Below are 16204 nucleotides of genomic sequence, written 5' to 3'. Positions count from 1 at the left end.
TTTGTATGTGGTGCTGAGGATCGAACCCGGGCCGCACGCATGCCAGGCGAGCGCGCTACCGCTTGAGCCACATCCCCAGCCCCCCCAGTCCTTTTTATTTTGAGACAGAGTCTCACTAAATTGTTCAGGCTGGCCTTGAACTTGTGATCTCTTGCCTCAGTCTCTCTGTAATCCCAGGATTACAGGTGTACACCTCCACGTCTGGCTAAAATACAATAATTTTATGTAATATTTTCTATTATAAACAATAATACAATAATATGCATCATAATTAACATCTTAAAACAAAATTATCATACTTCAAACTATTAACAAATCAAATGACAACCCAATAATAAGTTAATTCTAAATTCTGTAAATTTATTTCTTCAAAGATATCATACTGGGGTTAGGGTTTTGGCTCAGCGGTAGAGCACTTGCCTAGCATGGGCGAAGCCCTGGGTTCGATCCTCAGCATCACATAAAAATAAATAAGTAAAATAAAGGTGTTGTGTCCAACTACAACTAAAAAATAAATATTTTTTAAAAAGATATCATACTGATAACTGTTGTATTTATTTGTTGTCAAAGTATATTCTATTTAAACTCTCCCATATGTTTAAAATGTTTTTATTAATATTGAATAAGCACAAAATAAATTATAAAATGTGTATGCTAAAAATAATGACACAACAAAACATTTACTTAACATGACCCAGTACAAGACAAAGAGCATTTCTAGTGCCTTTGAAGTCTCCTGGATACCCCAACTTAACCATCACCTTCCTTTCCTCTCTAAGGTAGCCACCAAATGAATTTTATTCACTATTCCCTTGCTTGTCTCCACAACTTGGCCACAAATGTCTGCATAGCTCTAAATAACATATTACTCAGTTCTGTACAGTTTTGCTTACCACTATTTTCTGAGAATCATCTCAAATGTTGTTACACATTGCTACAATTAGCTTTTTTTTTTTTTTTTTTTTTTGCTGTATCCTATGCCATTATACCAAATGTATTTTTTCATTCATGTATTGATGGACATTTGGACTGTAGTTTTGGGGGGTTTTGTTTTGTTTCTATTATTAAAAGTACTGCTATGAACATTGTTGTTAATAACAGTGTACTAGTTAGGCAGCAAAGCAGATACAGGAATGAAAAACAGATAAAGAGATAAAAAATACTAAAAAGCAGTTGAAAGAAAAGAAAGACAAAATGAGAGGCTCCAACAGAGAGCTAACAGGAACACTGGAAGGAAAAACAGAGAGGAATAAAGGCAAAATCTCTATTGATAAAGACAGAGTTTTTCAGAATTGAAGACTTGAAGCAGCAGATTGAAGCAGCACATTGTCTTGAACAGGACAAAGAGAAATGAATTCACTCCCAAATATAACACAGAAAGGACAGTATGTCAGATATGAACTATAACCTTTAAGGTAACAGCTGAAAGAGACAAACGAGGAAAAATAAATAAATATACAATAGTGAAGGCTATAAACAACCCTTACAGGTCAGTCAGTCCAACGTTTTACTACAGCATTCCTGGAAAGGTCTTAAATAGCTAATCCTAATTCTGAATAGTCATGTCCTGGTTCTTCCTTCTGCCACCATATTCAAGAAAGCCTAGTTCTTCTTCCGTATAACATTAAAAAAATATTTTGGCTATAACATAAAGCAGAATGTAAACAATTGACACCCATTGCTTGGTTAATTAAGTACAGTTAAGTTAACAGGGAACAGAGCAGTAAAGCAAGAGGGAGGAAGGTGGAAAGGGCCAGCCTTGGGAATACTGACAAAGCCTCCTAGAGGAAATAAGATTTTGATAAGAAACACACAAATATCATTCCTCTAGTCCCTCTCTTATCCAATAAAGAAAGTGGTAACATAAAAAAGGACAAAAAGACAGGTGGCAACGATTAATACAACAAATTTCCTTTTGTTCCAAATTCTACTGGCCTCTTTTTTTTCTTAATAAAAAAACATTAGTAAGAGGAATTGGTATAGATACTCAGAACAACAGCTCCCAAGTGCACCTAGATTGGCAACTAAATTGGCAACTCAACAGCCTTCCATTATCCACTATGAGGTTTAGCCTGTTATTTATAAAATGGGGCAGAAGGAAAAGTACTAGAATTTACTTTACTTCAATTAAATTGTGTTTAATTTAAATATTTTTCTCATATATGAAATCATAATGAAATTTCAAATATTACTAATCATTTAAAATGTTAATTTCAGGATTGGGGTTGTTGTTTAGCAGTACAGCACTCACCTAACACATGCGAGGACCTGGGTTTGATCCTCAGCACCACATAAAAATAAATAAATAAAATAAAGGTGTGTCCAACTACAACTAAAAAAATAAAATCTTTTAAAAAATGTTAATTTCATACTTATTAAAATGTAAATATGTTAAATGCTTACATATATTCATTTACATGTTTAACAAATTAACAAATGTATATAAAAGAAGTTGCAAAGTACCTTACTTGATGAAAACCACATAGAGAGATACTTTTAAAATAATTAACTCTGATGTATTTGTCCCCCCTAATGCTAGAGATCAAATTCAGGCCCATGTACATGCTAGGTAAGCACTCTACTGCCAAGCAACATCCCCAGCCTTAAAATGAATTTAAAAAGCAAGAAGACAGAGAATTCTATTCACTATTTTACTACAGACAGGGTTTTTGTTTGTTTGTTTGTTTGTTTAAAGCCAGGGACACTCTCACTGAGTTATGTCACCACTCTTTTTAATACGGTTATACTGGCCAGGCACAGTGGCACAAGCCTGTAATTCTAGAGGCTCAGGAAGCTAAGGCAGGAGGATCGCATAATTCAAAGCCAGCCTCAGCAACATGGAGACACTAAGCAACTCAGTGAGACCCTGTCTCTAAATAAAATACAAAATAGGGCTGGAAATGTGGCTCAGTGGTTGAGTGCCCCTGAGTTCAATCCCTGGTACCAAAAGAAAAAAAAATTATATATATATATATATGGTCATACTATTCTAAAAAGTACACCAAAAAGTATCTATAACAGGGCTGGGGCTGGGGCTCAGTGGTAGGTAGTGCACTTGCATGTGTGAGGCACTGGGTTCGGTTTTCAGCACCATGTATAAGTAAATAAAGGTCTATCAATAACTAAAAAAATAATTTTTAAAAAAGTATCTATAACAATCAAGTAGTGTTTTACTCCCCACTGCACTGGGGATCAATAACCCAAGGCCTCACACATGCTAGGCAAACCCTTTACCACTGAGCTACACAATTCCCCAACCCAGTAGCATTTTTTATCTTAAAATGATTCACTCGGATAAGAAAATTTAATGACAGGACCATGAACTGGTAATGGAAATTATAGGTTTGAAAGAATACTGAGAAGTCATCAAGTTTAACCTCCGACCTCCATTAAGATTTATAACTGCTGGGGGAGGGGAATGGTACATGCCTGTAATCTCAGTGATTTGGGAGACTGAGGCAAGGAGGATCACAAGTTTGAGGCCAATCTGGGTAATTTAGCAAAACCCGCTCTCAAAAAAATGAAAAGGGCTGGGGATGTGGCTCAGTGGTAGAGCACCTCTATGCTCAAACCGTAGTATGGGGGTGGGGAGGGGTTAGAGCTAATAATTATTTACAAGAATTATTAGTCACTAATAATTTTAGTCCCCACAATTTATTAATCCCTAATAATAAACCAGACTTCATAATTCATCCCTTAATAGCATCTCTCAAACAATTAAATAACTAGTACACTGTTTCACATTTATTGAGTCCATCCTCATCCCTGCTCTCAGAGAACCCTTTCCAGGAACCCCACATATAATAACCTACCTACTGGGAGGACTGAACCCAGGAACTCATGAGAACCAGGCAAGTGTTTTACCAATGAGCCACACTCCCAGCCCCGGGAGACTATATAGCTAGGCTGACTTCTAAGCACTGAACAAAGTATGCAATCAGAGTGGGCAAGAAAGGCTGGCCCTTCATCCAAGAAATCCTAGCCCTGCTTTACTCTGCTGGCAGTAAAAAAGTCTGCAAACAAACTAGTGACCAAGAAAAACAAAGCACACACAATTACATTTATGTCTATTGTGCTTATTTGAATTTATTGAAACCATCTGATCCTAATTGCAGTTTAAACAATATATCTTTTGGTCTGCTTCTTTCATTCAAGGATTTACATAAACTGGCAACACCCATTATATAATATAACTTACTTTTCTTGTCTCTAAGTTAGATCATCTAAATCCTTTAAACTTTTCATATCTGAATAATTCCCTCTAAGATACAATATTCAAATTCTCCAAAACCATTTAGTTGTAATGTTTTAAGTAAGATACACAGTCTTTTATCAATCTGAGTAGGGATAGACATGAGGAAGAACTAAGAATATATTTAAAACAAAGTTACTATATTAAATTTCAGAGCACAGGTTATAGGAACAAATAAACATAAAAATCATGGGGGAGGAGCTGGGGTTGTGGCCCAGCTGTAGAGCCCTCGCCTAGCAGTGCGAGGCGCTGGGTTCCATCCTCAGCACCACATAAATAAATAAATAAATAAAATTAAGGTATAAAAAAATTATAGGGTAAATAAACTAGGATGCCAGAATATCCACCTGTAGAATGAACTCAACTTATCTTAGGTAAATTGTTTATTTTCTGTCAAATTATCACATATCTTTTAGTAAACCCTAATTTATTTTTAGATGGACTAAAGGTGGCTTGTCACCTAATCCAGCCCACCCCCAACACACACAGTGCTAGGGATGGAAATCAGGGCCCCAAGCAAGCTACTCAAGCACTCTACCACTGAGATAGATTCCCAGCCCCCCAGATTTCTATTTCTGACTACATTTTCTCTGGAGGAGAAGAAACAAGATGACAAGTAAAAGAAATGATACAAGCAGGGGCTGGGGTTGTGGCTCAGTGGTGGAGTGCTTGTGTAGTATGCGCTGGGTTCAATCCTCAGCACCACATAAAAATAAATAAAAATAAAGGCAAAAAAAAAAAAAAGAAATGATACAAGCAAAATTAAGAGTAGGATGGTAAGACTAGGAAATATAGGAAAATATGAGGCAAACATGTACAGACAAACACTCAGTTTGACTTTATTTAAACTGAATGTTGATAAAGCAACTAAAGGCAAAAAGAATGATTTTAACATTAGAATATGTAACTAATGTGAGCAACTAGCACCTAAAGCAATGGCAGTTGGGCCCAAGAATGGCTGGACACTTGATAAAGCAATCTAAGAATATCTAGAGAAAAATGTAAACAATACCCATCAATGGAGAGGCAAAGATCAAGTGGCAACAGAGAGCTTTCAAGATTTCCAATCCAGCAAAGAGATAAAACAGCAGCAATACCCACAGTGATTGACAAACGGGATTACAAGAGAGCTATTATACAAAGAAAACAATGGAATACTTATACCAAACGTCTAGTTGGTAAAGTGCTATATTCATATGTTAACAGCTGAGAGAAAGATAAAGATATAAAGCTTCAGATATAAAAATTTGATAAATGGGAAAAGGTTGGGGGGGAAGGAGATAAATAAGTAATATTCCTGAATCTTTGCACATCTTTTAAAACTAAAATTTTAAAAAGTACCACCAATAAGATCTAAATATAATATGTCAGTAATCAATTGGCAAACTTAAAGAGAAATTCCATGGGGGGGGGGGCAAAAATACATAGGGCTGGGGATCAATGGTAGAGCACTTGTCTACCATGTGAGGCACTGAATTTGATCCTCAGCACCACACAAAAATAAATAAATAAAGGTATTCTGTCCACCTACAATTAAAAAAATTTTTTTTAAAACTGTGAACTAGGGGCTTGGGATGTGGCTCAAGTGGTAGCGCGCTCGCCTGGCTTGCATGAGGCACTGGCTTTGATCCTCAGCACCACATAAAAAAATAAAACAAAATAAAGATATTGTGTCCATCTAAAACTAAAAAATAAATATTAAAAAAAAAACTGTGAACTAAAGATGAACTTGATATCATATATATGTAGCCAAGTACACACCTGTAATTCCAGCAACTCAGGAGGCTGAGGCTGGAGGATCACAAGTTCGAGGCCTGCCTCAGCAACTCAGCAAGGCCCTAGCAACTTAGTGAACACCTGTCTCAAAAAAAAAAAAAAAAAAAAAAAATTAAAACAGCTGGGACTATGGCTCAGTGGTTAAGCACTCTTGGGTTTAATCCCCAGTACCAAAAAAAAGATTACATATATGTATCTATATCTAGCAGTGTTGAGCATGATTTTTAGTATTAACTCACAACTACCATACATTCCAAAAATACATTGCTTTACACAATCCCGATTAATAAAATAACTGCAATCATAATGCTTACTTAAATATAAGTTCTCTATTCTGTTCTCTATCATTGTGGAGAAATAGAGATTTCCTATAAATTATGCTGCAAAACTAGATTTACTAGAGATTATGCTGTAAAAACTATATCACTAAAGTTATTCTTAAGCAAATTTATAATCCTAAAGAATGTACTTCAAGGGCTGGGGATGTGGCTCAAGTGGTAGCGCGCTCGCCTAGCATGCATGAGGCACTGGGTTCGATTCTCAGCACCACATAAAAATAAAATAAAGATATTGTGTCCACATAAAACTAAAAAATAAATATTTAAAAAAAATGTACTTCAAGGGGCTCAGCAGCAGAGTGCTTGCCTCGCACATGTGAGGCACTGGGTTCAATCCTCAGCACCACATAAAAATAAACAAACAATAAATTATGTCCATCTACAGCTAAAAATATTTTTAAAAGGAATATTAATATGTTTGGACATATTAATATTGGACATAGCTCAGCTGTAGAGCCTAATGTGCTCTGGGTTTGATACCAGTACTGCAAAAAGAAAAAAATAATACACATATGTTCAACTAAAGGAGAAAGGTCTTATACTATACTTGTAAACAATATTTTTTTCCCTTGGTTTTATTTCTCATCAAACTGAACTCCAGAGTAAGAACAGTGTTAATTTTATATCCTACAAAACAATTTTAAATAGATAATAGTCTTTTTAATCTATTAATAAAATGAATAATCTTTTGAAAAGAGTTTTGACTTGACTCTTGCATAATAAAAAAATGATTTCTAAAACAGGTGCTATTATCCTAGCTACTTGGGAAGCTGAGGCAGGAGGATGGAAATTAGATACCAGCCTGGATAACTTAATCAGACACTGTCTCAAAAAAACATAAACAAACAAAAAACAAAGGGGAACTGGGGTTTTAGATCTGTAGTAGAGGGCCTTGAGTTCAATCCACAGTGCCAGTGAATGAATGCATAATAAAATTTTTTAAAAAATGACTGGAAATGTAACTCAATGGTAGAATATTGTAGATTTAAGCCCCCCCCACACACACGTATTTCTAGATAATTATTAGCACATAAAATTGGATACATAGAAGTATTAGAAAATCAAAGTTATAAAAGATACAATGAAGCTGGGTGCCGTGGCTCATACCTGTACTCCCAGCAGCTTAGGAGACTGAGGCAGGAGGATCCAGAGTTCAAAGCCAGCCTTAGCAATTTAGCAAGACCTTAAGGAACTCAGTGAGAACCTGTTTCTAAATAAAATACAAAAAGAGGCTAGAGATATGTGGCTCAGTAGTTAAGTGTCCCTGGGTTCAATCCCTGGTACAAAAAAAAAAAAAAAAAGATACTATGACTTTTTAAAAAAGATTCAAAACTTTAGTTAACCCCAATTATATAGTCAATATCAAAATGACAATTTGGTATAAAAACAAAAGATTATAAAAATACTAAGGATTCAAACTAAGCCCAATTTCTACCAAAAAAGAAAGACCAACCTAAATATATACATATTTATGTCATTCCATTTTCCTATCCATAATCATTTTGTTAATAAATAAAAATGAATTGAAATTTTATCTTTTTAGGGCCTATACAAATTGGACAAACATGATACAATTAACAGCTCAAAAAATAAATTCAAAATAAATAATCTTATGAACACATTACTATAACAGAAAAAAAGAGAAATAACTACTAGTAAATAATGGGAAGTATACAACTTTGAGAAAAACTAGTTACCAAGTCTCCACAGAACATGACCCATAGTCTTTTTTATGGAGGGAGTGGGTATTGGGGATTGAACTCAGGGGCATTCAACCACTGACCCACATCCCCAATCCTCTTTTGTATTTTATTTAGAGACAGGTTCTCCCTGAGTTGTTGGAGCCTCGCTTTTGCTGAGACTAGTTTTGAACTCATGATCCTCCTGCCTCAGTCTCTTGAACCACTGGGTTTACAAGCATGCACCACTGTGCCCCACTGACCCACGATCTTTTATTGCTATAGTCCTCCCTTATCTGTGATTTCACTTTCCCTAGATTCAGTTGCCAACAATCAACCACAGCCCAAAAACATTAAATGGAAAACTCCAGAAAACAGAAGTTCATAAGGTTTAAATTGAACACCATTCTGAGTAGCATGATGAAATATTTTAGCTCCACCCAGGTTATGAATCATCATCAGTTTGTCTACTGTATCCATGCTGTATATATTACCTGCCCATCCATCACTCAGTAACTGCTATCTTGGTTATCAGACTGACTATCCCAGTATTACACCCCTTGATTTCAAGTAACCCTTATTTTACTTTATATTGGTTCCAAAGTGCAAGAGTAGAGATGTTGGCAATTTTATTTCATTATAGTTATAATTGTTGTATTTTATTGTTGATGTTAGTTTCTTACTACATCTAATTTATAAATTAAAGTTTACATACATGTTTCTACACAGAAAAAAATATAGTTTTATAAAGATTTTTATTAGCATATTTACACACACACACCTTAGATGCCTAAAACCTCAGTACCAAACACTACACAGAGGCCTTGGAAGTATCCTCCATGGACAACTGGGGATTGTTGTACTGGTTAACCACCAGCTTCAATCACTCAATATACACAGATATGATCATTTAAAAGCCAAATAGGTAAATAGAATAGAAGTGTCCTTTCTACTGAGTATTGTTTTTCAGTCAGTAAATGACATAAATATATTTCTGTAATACAAGGGCTTTAAAAAGTAAAACCTGGTTTCAAATACATTTCTAAGCAGAAATCAATCTCAAATGCAAAAGGATTATAAAAGCTGAAAAAAGAGCCCCTAAAGAGTTTGAATTCATTCATAGAATCCAGGCACTGTGGTGCACAACCAGCAACCCAGGAAGCTGAGGCAGGAGGATCAAAAGTTTGAGGCCAGCCTCGATAACTTATTGAGGTCCTAAGCAACTTAGCAAGAGCCTGTTTCAAATTTTTTTTAAAAGATACAAATTGGTGTGAATATACTATATAGACAACAAAAGATATGAAAAATTGTGCTCTATATATGTAATAAGAATTATAATGCATTCCAAAGGGATATAGCTCAGTGGTAAAGAATCCCAATACAAAAAAAAAAAATTCTTCATAGGAAAATATACCTGTCTTCTCAAAAAGTATCATTATTCTGTGAGAAAATAAATGTTTCTATTCAGCTCAATAATGTTACATGATGATATGGAACAAAAACTTCTAATGAAAAAGGACCAGAGAAAGATTTTAGGAAGCAAGAAAATCTGTACTGCACCATGAAGGAAAGCAAATATTCCAGTCAAGGGAAACAACTCAAGCAAAAGCAAGAAGGTAGGAACACATATACTGTGTTTTAGGATAAGAATACTGGGTTAGGAGGAATCAAAGTGATGTCTGAAAACACAGAACAGTACCAAACTGTAAGACTCTGACTATGTGGCTGAAGTACATATTTGGCATTGTATTTATACAATGGGGAACACTGTAGTTTTTTTTTTAAACAAATAAAAAGGAAAATTGGATCTGTAGTAGGAAGATAAACTGCAGCATCATACAAAGCAGGTGAGGAGACAGGCAGAAATATACACTAAAAACAATTACTGAAGAGGAAGCCTCCTATCACTGCACAACATCAAGCACACTGCTTTGCACACGTCCAATGAACTTATTGATTTCATGTCTGGGAAAAAGATAGGAACTATGAAGCAGCAAAGAATGCTATACTAGTCAGAAAACTGTACTTTAATACTTTCTTGTTCTATGGTAAAGAGTACATTCATATTCATGCAAATTACTCAGAAAAGTCTTACTCTTAATTTATAAATTTTTTTAATAAAAATGACAAAAGGATATTGAAAATGTCAGGCAATTTAGATGACAATGAAAGCAAGACAGTAGTTCTAAAAGAAGGATGGAAATATTTCTGCAGAGTTCACAATAAAACACAAGACCTAGAGGCATCTTTAAGTAGAATTATGTACCACAAATGGGATCCAGGCACATGCTGAGCTTTAAATACAAGCATTACAACATGTTTGAGTTCAAGCCATGGTCTTAATCCCAGAACAGAGTTATATGATCTTAAGTGAAATTCTCAGAGATGGAGTGAGCATAATTATACTTAACAATGTGTTGTGATGACTACAGATAGGATTTGTAAAGTACCTGACCCAGTGCCTGGCTCTGGGACATAACAAAAATTCTCAATAAAGAACAAAGTAATGAAATAGCTGTTGTTATTATTATAAAATAGTATACATGTATTAGATTTGGAATAGTCTAAATCCATGTCAAGTTTTCAACTTTAGAACTGCAAAAATTTACAAATTTCACTTTTTAAGTAAATCTTAGAAATATTTTATGCTTAAAGAAGAGGCCATTTTGAAAACTAGTATATCCTATCACTGTTGTAATTCAGCCTATTACCAAGTCTCAGATTTCAATTAAAACGTTTGTAACACTACTTGGCTGATCGAATAAAGGAAGAAAATACGACTAAACTGTCAAAGAGGATTTTAGGCATATGCCTCTAAGGGAATATCACACAATCCTTTACTTCACAACCAGTTCACTCCTCAAATTATAAACAACAGCCTGAGAAACTGCTTCCCGAAAGGAATCCACGGAAAAGAGTAAAGAAGAGTAGGTCTGAGACCCTCCCTCACCCCTAAACTCCTACCCTTCCTTAACGCATACCAAGAAGACCAACAGTGGGTCCCTATTTCACTTATAAACCAAAGCTGCTCCTCAATAGAGAGGACCCACGCCAACACACTGGCTATTATCAGTCCGGAAATCTTAGGTGCATAGGTCTAAAGTGGCAATTTGAAAATCAGCTTGGCTGGTCAAGTTCGCTTCCAACACACGCGAGGCACCAACACCAGCCAACAGAGAGGAAAACCAAGAACCTACTTCTCCTAATTCTACCACGGTTAAATTATGCATTAAGGGAAATACAATTTCCACCCTCACTCGTTTTCTTTAACAGAGTTCAAGTGATACTAGTTAAAATTACCCAACTGGTTATCCTTAAAACATAACCTTTGAAGATAGTCTGCAGATTTCAAGAAAAGGCTTTCTTAAGATTTTAAACTTGTTTGCAGCAATTGCCAATTTCATTTTCTCAACAGAAAACTGACCAGTTGGTGCTCAAGAGTTTAGCTATCAAGCGCCCGACTGCAAGTGACGGCGACGCGCCTACGATTAGATTCCAAGGGATTCGTATTTCAAATCTACTGTCCACTACGCTCAGAATACACGAGTAGTCATTGTACCCTGGCATAATTTTTATTTTAAAGAATCTAAGGAACGAAGCTCTTCAAGTCTTACCCTCATTAAAAAGTTTTCCTGTGTAACTCTATATACAGGCGAATGAGAATTCATACTCCATTTGTGTATGATGTGTCAAAATACTGTCATGTTTAACTAATTAGAACAAATTTTTTAAAATTGGGGGGAAAAAGTTTTTACACAAGAAAGCAACTGAGCTCCCGCACTGGCGCGGGCGGCTCGGCACCCGGAGATGGCTTTCGGGACGTCTTGTCCCCCGCAGGGCCCACAGATTAGAGCCACCCCGCCCCCTCAGCCCCGCACCGCGCTCGGCCCTCAAGGGACAAAGAAGGTCGCCCCCAGATTCCCGACACAGGAGCCTACCCCAACTCCCACACTCACGCACCCCACCCCGCGCTCCCTGTGGGGCCCCTCAACGCCTCGGTCCCAGAGCCCCGCACAACTCACCTCCAGCCGGCCGGCAGGTAACTACTGTGCGGAGGATTCCGCGGAGCTGAAGCAGCTGCCCCGGGCGNCTCCCGGCTCCCCAGCCCAGGACCTGCGAGCCTGGCTGAACCGGCACTTGCGGGGCTCGGTACCCTCGGACCGGGGTCCTCTCCTCAACCACCAAATTGAAGTTTCTTTTCCACTTAGTTCTTCTCTAGACACGGAAAAGTGGAACAATAAGTACCGTGCGGAGTTCAGATAGGGTATAGCTTAGACCCCTTTAAAGGATGGGAGCCCCAGGCAAGTGCCTCCTTCCCTGAAGTCTGGGACCTGCCCTAGAGAAAGAGTATTCCAAGTGGCGGATGCCGGATGTAGAAGGAAAAAAAAAGGAGACTTCTGTGAAAGGAACAGAGGGGCCCGTGTGAAAGTCTGAACAAGGCATCCTCAGTTCTTGACTCTCTGTGTCACAATTCTAGCGTGTCCAGCTCTTGGAAAAGCAAACTTCTTTTTGCTGTAGGATCGCTGGTTCCCAGGAAAATTGGTTGGCAGTTTGCGTCAGTTTCAGCAGCTGCATTCCAAATACACCAAGAATACGTTTTATTTCTATTCACTTCTCCATATCGAATTGACCAAAAAATAGGTCTCAGATTCTTCGGCACTACAGTCTCTCCGGTGTAAAGAATCTGATGTTACGTTATTTCTCAAGTGGGTATTTCTGCACTAAAATGAAATTGAAATGTTTTACAGGGTTAGAGATATGCTTAAAAGGGGGGGGGGGCGCTGGGGTTGTGGCTCAGTGGTAGAGTGCTCACCTAGCACGTGTGAGGCACTGGGTTGGATCCTCTGCACCACCTAAAAATGAAATAAAGATATTGTGTCCACCACCTACAACTAAAAAATAAATATTAAAAAGAAAACAAAACGGCTTTCTGAATGATGGGTCATATCTAGTAATCCAAGTAACATTTCTTATTAGGCAAATTGTTTAAAGTATTGGCTTCAAACTAGACTTGGGTTTGAATTTCAACTCTGCCCAACTCTGCAGATTGACTTTGAACAAGTGACATACCTTCTTTAATCTTCGTTTCTTCACCTGTAAAACAGATAAGGTCCCTTCTAGTTAGAGTTTTAATGATGCTTCAGTCAGGTAAGGTTTATGAGGTAGCTGACTTAGGGCCTGATACAGAAACTGCTCAATACATGATACCTATTAGCATTAATATCAACAACCACCTTTAATATCAGGTTCTTAAAAGCAATAGCTGAATTAACTATTTCAGAGGTATATATTATAATTCCTTTTGACTCATAAATTCTTTGAGGGTATTGATACTATGAAAGACACAAAGGAAGTGTAATATGTCAAATTCTGCATTTCCAAAAAAATCATTATCCCCTCCCCCACCCCCACCACAAACCTTCTTACAGATGTGACTTCCTATTTCTGATGTTAGTTACCTCCATCTTCCTGATCTCTTAAATTATCTTTCAGGCCGTATAAATCGGATGATGTTATCCTCTTACTTGAAAATTTTGGTGACTTCCCATTTGATTTTAAATAAAATCCAGACGCCTACCATGGATCACAAAACCTAAGCCATCTTGCCCTGCCTACCTCTCTACTCCTGTCCTCATATCTGACTTCTTTCCAAGTACACAAGGCATTCCTCTGGCCCTGGAATAGACCAAACTTCAAGGTCTTAAGACCTCCTTCCTGGCAGCTCCCTCTACTTAGGCTGTTCCCCAAGCTTTTAAAAGACTGGCTTGGATTCATTCCTCAGCCTTTTCCTTATGCATTACGGTTTTTGGCAAACATTTATGGAGTTTCTGCTGTGGGTGAGGAAATGGTCTAGATACTGAACAGTTGTGAGCAAAACAGAGTGAAAGACTACTTTAGATTTTAGGGTCAAGGCCTCTCTGAGATACCCAGACTGAGATTTGAATTACAAGAGGAAGCCAGTCTTCTGCAAATTTCGGGGGGAAAAAGCAAGTTAGGCGAAGGAAACAGCTAATGCAAAGTTCCGTGAGGATAAGCTTTGTGGAAGGCCACTGGAGCAGAAGAGAAGAACATGCAAGAGGTCATGCAGGCCTTCATAAGGCAGGGTAATGCTTATTTTCTAAGCATTGAAGGAAGTCAGCAAAAGGTTTTAAACATGAGAATAATTTCATCTGATTTATACTTTTTAAAAAGCACTCTGTAATAAATCCAGAATTTGAGACATTCTCTAAGACATCTATGCCAGCCTCTTCTTAATAGTCAATATCACGAAAAACAAATTAAAAAATGGACATGAATCTTGATGGAGTCTTGGGAAAGACAGGAAGACTATAAAATACATATTAGAGATAACTGAGAAATTTAAATATATACTATATATTAGATGATATTATAGAATTACTATATTGTTATTATCTCAGGTTTGACATGGAATTATGGCTATACAGGAGAATTAATATTTTGAAAATGCAGGTTAAATATTTAAGGGTAAAGAACATGACTTCTGTAACTTATATTCAGACAATTCAGCACAAAACTGAGAGAGAATAAGAAATACAAACCAAATATTAAGAACTGGGACTGGGTGAAGATACATGGAGAGAGAGATGTATATAATTCTTATATATACTATTGGTGTATGATTATTTTCTCTTTTCTGGAAATGTGGAATTTTTCAGGATGAAAAATAAGAAAATCCTCCCATAGGCTTCCATTTCTGACAGTAATTAATTATATGCCCCATCCAATTCTCACAGTTTAACTTAAAATGCTTTAGAAATAAAAAAAAAAAAACTATAAATTTTGTCAATGAGCTAGAAAGTAAGAGGTAAACCAAATACCTCTTAGAGGAGCCCAGTTTGTTTGGACCAAATAAATTTACACAGGAAAAGTTCCAAAAAATGTGACTGATCAATCAAATTGCAATTCATGCAAAGCAACAAGATATGATAAGCAAGAATCATCAGGCAACAAAAACAAACAAAAAACCTGGCAGAATCAGGCCCATGAAGACTTTGTAACTGAATTATCAAACACAGATTATAAGGTAAGTATGTTTAATATATTTTTGATGAGTATATTTAATATATTTTTTAAAATCTGTTGGGCATGGTGGCACAAGCTTGGAATCCCAGCAACTCGGGAGGCTAGGGCAGGAGGATCGCAAGGCCCTAGGCAACTTAATGAGAACTTACCTCAAAATAAAAATTTTTAAAAAGAGCTATGGATGTGGATCTGTGGTTAGGCACTCTGGGTTCAATCCCTAGTACCAAAAGAGAAAAAGAAATAAAAGATTAAAAATATAAGAATAAAGTACTGCAAAAAATAGCCAACAGGTTTAAAAGAGTACCCAATAGAACTTCTAGACTTAAAAAAGAAATAAAGACATAATAGTTGAAATTTGAAATTCAATGAACATGCTGAACAGCAAACTAGATGTGGCTAAAGAAAGAAGTAGTAAACTGTAAGTCAGAACTCAAAAAAAATTTCATATGAGAGAGAAATATAGACTGAGAAGATCTAACATACAACCAGTCAAAATTCTAAGATGAGAAACAAACAATATTTTAAGCAGGATTTTTTTAAAGAAAAAGAAATTTGCACCTAGATTTATGATAATGAAAATACAAAACACAAAAGACAAAGAGGCAATCGTTTTTTGGTTGTTTTGTTTTGTTTTGTTTTGTTTGGTACCAGGAGATTGAACCCAGGGGTGCTTAACCACTGAGCCTCATCTCCAGCCCTTTTTTTATATTTTATTTAGAGACAGGGTCTCACTGAGTTGTTTGGGGCCTCAATAACGTGTTGAGGCTGGTTTTGAACCCTAGATCCTCCTACCTCAGCCTCCAGAGCCGCTGGAATTATAGGCATACGCCTGGCTCAAAGAGGCAATCTTAAAAGCAGAAAGAGAGTACAAAATAATAGCCCCCCCCATAAATTTTATTTAACAAAATTATTACAAATTGTGGCATAAAGCAACACAAATACATTGTCTTTCAGCACTGGTGACTAAAAGTCTGAAAATGGCTCAGTAGACTAATATCAGGGTGTAGGCAGGGCTGTATTCCTTCTGGAGGCTCCAGGGGGAATCCATTCCCTGTCTTCTCTCACTTCTAGAGACTGTCTGCATTCCCTTCCTCCATCTTTAACCTCTCTTCCTA

General features: G+C 36.7%; 1 protein-coding gene across 4 annotated transcripts in view; it reads right to left on the bottom strand.

Moving 5' to 3' along the window:
• The window catches only part of Gpsm2 (G protein signaling modulator 2), a 50426-nt gene extending 38284 nt beyond the window's left edge, over positions 1–12142 (bottom strand). For 2 of the 4 annotated variants that reach the window (XM_015505120.2, XM_048815088.1), the window contains exon 1: positions 12068–12142. The gene's annotated coding sequence lies outside the window, so the exon portion shown is untranslated. The remainder of the gene's footprint in view (positions 1–12067) is intronic. The other 2 variants (XM_048815087.1, XM_048815085.1) reach the window with 2 other exon arrangements.
• Positions 12143–16204: the final 4062 nt, after the last annotated feature.

This window comes from Marmota marmota, unplaced genomic scaffold, assembly GCF_001458135.2.
Source record: "Marmota marmota marmota unplaced genomic scaffold, marMar, whole genome shotgun sequence".
NCBI lineage: Eukaryota > Metazoa > Chordata > Mammalia > Rodentia > Sciuridae > Marmota > Marmota marmota.
This window is presented reverse-complemented; position numbering and strand designations above follow the sequence as displayed.